An 8,786-nucleotide genomic window follows, 5' to 3' on the forward strand; every position below is an offset into this window, starting at 1 on the left:
TGCATATGCATGGGGCGATACACTAGTATATATTAAAAGTCAAGACTTAGAGAAAATCCAATTATATTTTAATTGGATTCTCAATTTTGCGCTACATGTCCCATCTAATTTTTAATTTTTGTGTCAAGTGAATTATTGAGTGTAAGAATTAAAAAGTCCAAATCTAACTAAATTATATATATAGAGAAAAATAGAGTCAAAAGAGAAGCCTATAGAGCTAACCACACCAGGGAACAAAAGAAAGAAGTTTTGGAAAAATGGAAAGAATTCATGAAAGAGATATCTAGCAATGTCCCTTTCTTTGAATACTTTGAGAACCAATTTGAATGGCACAAAAAGTCTTGTGTTATCACCAAAACTAATTGGACCATAGAAGACAACAAAGGCAACAAAGAAGTTGTTCGGTCTAGTCATCCACCCCAGGAAGCCATAACCTTCAAACACCGAGGAAGTGATGTAGCTGCCTTCCCCTTCAAAGTCCCTTCTAGTGAAGAGAAGCCAGTCAAGAAGGAGATAGAGCAAAACAACTTCACTAACCAGTGTTTAGGAGTTATTGGAAAGCAGCTTAATAGGATAGAGGATAGGATAGAAAACAAGGTTATGCTCTAGTCAGAACACCCTAGTAAACCTATCCAAACATTAGAAAAACCCTTAGTTAAGCTCCCCACAACCAAACAAGCCAGTCTTAGACCTAAGGATAAGACAGCCTTAGAAATTGTCTCCCAAAAGCTTAAGGAACTAGTGAAGAAGCCCTTCACCAAACACCACCTTAACCAGTAAGGATCCCCGACTTGTTGTCTTAGATATCTACACAGCTTCTAGTAGCTCTAGCAGAACCTCCTCAGACAATGAAAAGGAGATAGAACATCTAGAAGACCAATTTTGAGGTTTATAGGTAAATAGGTTTTACCAGCCCAAAGTCAGCCCAACCAGTCTAACCAAGAATTGGTATCCCAGACCTACACCCCCTGACCTTCAGTTTGAGGAAAGGAATGTTAGCACCCAATTCTCAGTATCTTCTAGTAAACTCTATGAGTAGAACATAGATGGTTTTTCAAAACAAGAAATCCTAAACAAAATCTAGCATATGACCATGGTAGCCAATAACTACCTAAATGATGGACATCCCCACACAGAGGTCATAGAACTCATGAGCTTAGGATTCATAGGAAAACTTTTGCAATGGTGGAATAACTGCCTCACAAAAGAGTCTAGAGAAGACATTAGGAATGCTGTCCAAAAAGATGAGGAAGGAAAACCCATCTTTGACGAACGCATAGGAAGAGGCGTTCCTGATGGAGTCAACACCCTGATCTATAAGATCATGAAACACTTCATAGGAAAACCCAGCAACATCACATCTAGGACTTACGACCAGTTGAGTAACCTTAGATGTAAAACCCTTGGTGACTACAGGTGGTATGAAGATGTTTTCATCACTAGAGTCATGCATAGAAGCGATTGTAACTCTCCATTTTGGAAGAAGAAGTTTATCAATGGCTAACCCAGATTATTTGGCGAAAAAGTCAAAGAAACCCTTTGTAGCCCTTTAGGTGTCATAGATTATGATAATCTAACCTATGGAGACATCTCTAACACAATCCGAAGTGAAGGAATGAAGATGTGTAGAGATTTGAAAATCCAAAGCCAAGCCAGCAAGAGTAAAGCCAAGTACGAAGTAGGAAACTTCTGTATACAGTATGGCTTACCTTCAGTCATCCCCAAGAGAAAATCCAAGTATAGAGGAAAAGAACCCTCTGAGAAATTCCACAGAAAAAGAACAGCTTCCAAGTTTTATAGAAAACAGAAATATAGCCACTTCATGGATAATGATTTATATAAGAAAGGAAAATCCAAGTCTACAAGAAAACCCATACCCAAAGCATTAGGAAAATGCTTTAATTGTGGAAAGAGATGTCATTTTAGAAAAGAGTGTAAAGCTAAGGCCAAATCCCTTATCAACACCCTTGTTAGTGGCCAAGCTAGTAAGGAAGATATCTTCAAACTCCTAGAACTCGACCACTCAGATAGTGAGTCTCCCAACGATTCTAGTGACCAAGAGATCCACCAAATATATAGGTTGTCCTCTGAACCCTCTAGAGTTACCTCTAGCACCTCTAGTGGCCCAGACGAACCTATACCATGCAAAGATAGTTGTTGTAGGAACAAGACTATTAATGTTCTTTCTAAGCAAGAAGAGCTTCTCTTAGATCTCATAGAACAGATCGAAGACCCAGTCATCAAAGCTCAAAGGCTTAGTGATTTCCATAAAACCTTAGTTAGGGAAACCAGTAAACCCGAACCAAGGTTTCAGGAACCCAAGGTTGATTTAGAGAAAATCTACAACAGATTTACCAAATCAAAGAAAGAAGTTATAGTTAACGACCTTCAGAAAGAAATCAAGGAAACCAAATCAGAAGTGAGAAACCTTAAGCAAGAATTAACAATCCCTAGGGTAGATCACAATCTCCTTGATCAGAGAGTCAAACATATAGAAAACACTTCTCATCCGAGCAATGAGGAAAGCTCCTCATTTCAGAATCCTTCTGATGAAGAAGTTGATGAAACGGTTAACCCTACAGTCGACATGGTACAAGAACAATCCAGTGAAAAGTTCTTAGAAACCATCAGTAGGATTAACTTCCAAAAATGGTATTCTAAAGCCAGGATTGTCATCAGTAAAGATTTTGAATTTTAGGTAGTAGCCTTGATAGATTTAGGTGCTGATCTCAACTGCATTCAAGAAGGAATTATTCCCTCCAAATACTTCAAGAAAACTAAAGAAAGGTTAACTTCTACGAGTGGAGGAAAAATGCAGATTGAATTCAAAATCCCAAAAGCACATGTTTGTCAAGACATTAAGTGCTTTAAAACCACATTTGTTCTTGTCAAAAACATGACAGATAGGGTCATCTTAGGAAACCCTTTCATGTATCTGTTGTACCCTTTTATCATGGATAGTGAAGGAATCACTACCCATCCTTTTGGCCAGCCAATTAAGTTTAAGTTTCTTAGGAGCCCAGAGCCGAGAGAAATTAGCAGCCTCCAGGAAGTCTCTATCTCCAAGACCCTTAACCTTATCAATGCCAAAACCCAACACCTTAAGTACCTTAGAGATGAACTAAGTTACAAAAGAATTGAGGAACAACTAGCTTGCAAAAGTATTCAAGCTGAGATTAGAAAGTTTGAGAAAAAACTAGAGCAGGAAGTCTACTCTAATCTCCCTATAGCTTTTTGGCATAGAAGGAGACATGAGGTAGCTCTCCCTTATGTCAAAGATTTCCAACAAAAGAATGTTCCTACCAAAGCTTGACCTATCCAAATGAGCCAAGAACTCATGGATACTTGTAGGATTGAAATAGAGGATCTTCTTAAGAAAGGAATCATCAGGAAATCTAGGTCACCATGGTCCTGTCCAGCCTTTTATGTCTAGAAAAAATCTGAGATTGAAAGAGGTGTTCCTAGACTTGTCATCAACTATAAGCCCCTTAACAAAGTCCTAGAATGGATAAGGTATCCAATTCCTAACAAAAAAGACTTAGTCAATAGGCTTAGCAAAGCAGTGGTCTTCAGCAAGTTTGACATGAAGAGTGGTTTTTGGCAAATACAAATCAAAAGTCTGATAGGTACAAGACAGCCTTCACCACACCCTTTGGCCATTACGAATGGAATGTAATGCCCTTTGGTCTAAAAAATGCACCCTCTGAATTCCAAAAATATCATGAATGAGATTTTTAATCCATTCTTAAATCATGCTATTGTGTACATTGATGATGTACACATCTTTTCAGAATCCCTGAATCAACATTGGAAACACCTTCAAGCATTCCTCAATACCATCAAGCTCAATGGTCTTGTTGTTTCAGTCCCAAAAATCAAACTTTTCCAAACCAGTGTAAGGTTCTTAGGTTTTGATATAAGACATGGTGTCATCAAACCCATAGATAAAGCCATCCAGTTTGAGAATAAGTTTCCAGATGAAATCCTAGATAAAACCCAACTTCAGAGATTTCTAGGATCTTTCAACTACATTTCTGATTTCTATCAAAATCTTAGGCAACAATGCAAACCCCTCTTCGATAGACTTCGAACCAATCCTCCTCCTTGGGCCCCAGCTCATACCACAACTGTCCAAGAAATCAAAAAATACGTTAAGACACTCCCTTGCTTAGGAATTCCCTTAGTAAATTCCTGCAAGATTGTCTAGACAGATGCCTCTAACATAGGTTATGGCGGTATTCTCCTCCAGCGTCTCAGTCCTACTTCCCCTGAACAAATTGTCTGTTTTCATTTAGGAATCTGGACCCCCACTCAAATCAATTATAGTACTATTAAGAAAGAAATTTTATCTATAGTACTATGCATTTCAAAATTTCAAAGTGATCTTTTCAACCAAAAGTTTTTAATAAGAATTTATTGCAAATCTGTAAAACATGTTTTAGAAAAAGATGTTCAAAACATTGCATCAAAAAATTTTTTTGCACAATGGCAAGCCATCCTTTCGGTTTTTGATTTTGACATTGAATTCATAAAAGGAACTCAAAACAGTATCCCTGACTTCCTAACCCGTGAATTTTTGCAGAATCCAAAACAAGATGTCCGGGAAAAGACCCATACAACCCCAACCCCCAAAGTTGCCTAAACAACAAACAACCAGTAGTACTAGTCAGGCAAAGAACCCTGGCCATTTAGTACCATTCTCCCCCAGTCAAGCAAAGGCCTTACTTGTGTCACCAACCACTATTGCCAACCGTTTTTTGGTCTTTACCATCCTGAAACCAAACTACGAAAGGCCTCATGGTCAACACAGTTACAGTTCAGCCTTAGTCACACCACCTCCTAAGACAATCACCCCATACACAGTCGAAGAACCTTTTGGTCCAATAGTACCCCAAAAGCCTTCTTCCTGGTCTCCTTATGTTAAGAAGCCATTCATCTAACACATCTCTTATATTGAACCACACCTAGTTCATATAACAGTTCCCTTAGCCCTGGCCCTGGAAGTTTTGCCCCAAGAATGGCATTTTCTCCCAAAGCACCCAGAAAAGAATATAAAGTTCTACAAGAGCATCCTCATCCAAGAAAAGTCTGCTCGAATAGAAAACATCATGAACAAAGGGGACCCCTCAGTAGACCTACACCACAAATTTATCATAACAGGTTTTGTAAGTTGTAAAGATTGGGGACAACATCCTTCCCTACTCAAGACACTCACAAATCTCAAGTCTCTCTCTGGTTCAGAACTCCATTACAGTTATTATGACTACATGGATGCCTTTGAAAAGGTTCTATTTTACCAGAATAAGAACTTTGATCATTCATGGTTCTTAATGTTTGACAAAAAGTTCTCTAGTCCGATACCCTCTTGGTTCCTCAAGTGGTGGGAAATGTTTGGTTCAATCTCCCAGATCTTCCCAAAACCCCTACAAGATGCCCTCAGGTACTTTGGCTCCAGATTCCAAGATTCACATCATGGTTCCCAATTTCCTGCAATTATGCATATGACAGTCATGTACAGAGTTCATTGGATAAGCATGTGGAACTATTCAATCAACGACAATCTTTTAGACAGGGAATTCTCTGTAAAATGGTGTGACAGTCTCCGGTTTGACCAAATTATTAGCCAGATCCATAGAGACTTTCCTCCTCCAATTCAGAGAGCCATTGCTCATAATACAAGGTCTCAGTCTAGCCTAGACTCCGTCCAAATCGCCAGAAAATCTAGCAAGGAACTTAAAGATCTTGACCAGCAATTGCTCATTCAGCTAGAGAAGCTCGAGTCAAAAGAGAGAGTCTCACCTACCTCTTCAGAAGCTTTAGTCAACCGCAATCTAGTTGATCCCTTCCAAGATTCCCAAGATCCTTATGATGGTTATAATTTGGATAGCGATTAAGATGTTTTGGATAGCACCAGTCACTATTCAAAACAATTCTTCAATCCGGCTACTATTCATCTACAGTACCAGTCACTATGCATGAACAGTACCCGCACTCAACAGCCTGATAAGGACAAATGATAGGTTACTATTCATGAACAGTAACAGTCACTATTCATCTACAGTACCCGACATAATAATCCAGAAGTACTATTTGCTTTCGGTGGAAAAGATTTTCACCCTCAGTAAAAGCATTTCACCTTCCGGATTTTCAGCAATCTTCAGAAAGGATCCAAGGCTCCCTCCATCTATTTAAGGCAGCTCATTCTCCATTCTGAAGCAGGTCTAATTTTAGGTCTAGTTCAACTCTGAAATACCTCCCTTCTTATTACAACCCTTAGTATTGTAATCAAATGGCAACTTTAGTTTAAACTTGTAACACCTTAATCGGTCTTCACAATTGTAACTTGGCCTCAGTCGGCCTCCCCCCCTTACTTGTAACTTACCCCCTTTTGGTATATATATATATATATATATATATATATATATATAAAATGAGAAACCATTATATATTTAAAAAATTTATAATTTGAATCATGTAACTGTGATTATTTTTTATTGTACCCATGCATATGCACGAGATTACACACTCGTTTTAATGAAAAGAAAAATCATATCTGAAATTTTATGTATATAAAACATATTTTTATATGTAAAGAGAAATTAGATCTAGAATTCTTATGAATGAAAAACATATTTATATATATATATATATATTTTATAATGAATTTAGATTTGGAATTTTATGAATGAAAAATATATTTATAACGGAGAAAAGATAGATCTATGATTCAACTCTTAGTTAAAAAAGACGACCGCAGATCTAAAAAATATAATACCAAATTAATCATTTCATCATGCTATTCACATTTTATCCCATGACGAATTTTAATTGGCATCAAATAATCAAATCATGTTATGGGAAAGAAAGAAAATGAAAATATACCAGCATCAAAGGGCAATACAAGAGGGACTTCTCTTAGAAAAACAAGACATTTTGGAATACAAAATCAATCACTAAAGTAATTGTAGACACCTCAATTTGTAACCGGTTAATAAAATTTAGTCTTCAATTCTAATGATGAGCTTGATATGTCTACAAAGGGTAATTGAAGTTATTTTAATAGTTTGAAAATAATCACAACTCAAAAGTACTCAAATCGCTTTGAAAATGATGTTGAAAAATTACCGTTGCTCATTTTTTTGACCGTGACTTTTCACTCACAAAGAATTTTTGAATGAAGTTTATTCCATTGGAAATTAGATATCCTATGCATCAATTTGAACATAAATTTTTCATGATTTGGATTTATATTGAGGGAGTTATGGCCATTTGAAGTTGAGACATCAGAACAGTCAAATTTAAGTATGCGTGTGCATGTTTTTAAGTTTGCACATGCATACTTCGAGCATGTGCATGCACAAGCATTTCCTTACCTCAAAACTTCATTTTTTAGAGCCCAAAGCTTCCCTATTTGATTGGGCTCGGCCCCAAGACCCTTAAGAACATCCAACACCCTTTGAATAACCATGAAAGCCCTAGTTTTTTGAGCATATAAATATCCTTTTATGCCATCAACTAAAACCTTGGCTAGAGAGAGAGAGAGATTATTTTCACCTAAACTCTTCAAAAAAATCTTTCTTCCTCTAAATCTTCTGCACACACAGAGCTATGCACATTTTTGGTTCTTCCAAGACTCTCTATTACTCATTAGGGCAAAAATTACTTTCTAATTTTTTTTTTTAAACCTTTTTCAAACAATCTTTTCAAGAGTTCTATTTTATTTTGAGTTGTGATTACCTAAGAATTATTGATAGCTTTGACTCATTGAAAGAACATTAAATGATTAACTTTACTTTAAATTAAATTCTAAAACTAAATATTTTAAAATTTTAAAATACTATCCTAATTAAACCTCAATTATAAAAATATTTCAATAAATATAAAATAAGTTTTATTAATTTTAAATCATTCTTTAATCTATTTATATATATATATATCATTCTTTAATCTATTATATATATATATATATATATGTATATATTTCTTTTTTCTTTTTATTTATTTTTTGGTTTTGGAAACCAAAAAAAAAAAAAAAAAAAATGAACTTACATGCTGAGCACTCATCATTTAACTTAAATTAAAATTTTCTTTTACTATCTATATTTAATAAATAATTTTATAGGATTTTAATTATATTTTGAACTGGTGTTTAGTTTTAAGTCTTAATATAATTCTTGATTAAATCATGTATTGTATGAGCATAATACTGATATATAAGTAATATATGCCAATATTGAAGCATGTAGCTGAAAAAGTAGCGTAAACCAACCAATTAAACTTTAGAAGATAGTTTTTTATAAAAACTTTTAAAATTGTTACTTTTGTTAGATATATGTGTATTTTTAGTGGCTTATATTCTAAACAAGTTTACAATCAAGATGATTAAATTTTTTTAGATATATATTTACTTTATTTTTAATTGAGGTTAGTTACAGGAGACAAATAGAACAAATCTCAAATGGGCAAAATAACATATCTCATAGTACAGATAAAAATAATATAAATTCGGATCTAACTGCATGTGAGTTTACAATGTTATCCCCTAAATAAATTTATCTTAATCCAATTATTTAAATTTTTGAGGCAATTCGTAATTTAACAAAAACTCAAGCCGACAAAGATGAGTTCTCCAGACAAACACGTAACGTGTGATCTACCCAGAACCGGGGATACAAGACAAATTACTTTTGCTTTTCAGTTTTCAGATAACAAAGCAAAAGCAAATGATGTTACATAAACTTTGGAGGTAGTGAACAATAATGGTGTTTTGTACATGAAATGCGTTG

The sequence above is a fragment of the Quercus lobata genome, chromosome 4 (assembly GCF_001633185.2).
Source record: "Quercus lobata isolate SW786 chromosome 4, ValleyOak3.0 Primary Assembly, whole genome shotgun sequence".
NCBI lineage: Eukaryota > Viridiplantae > Streptophyta > Magnoliopsida > Fagales > Fagaceae > Quercus > Quercus lobata.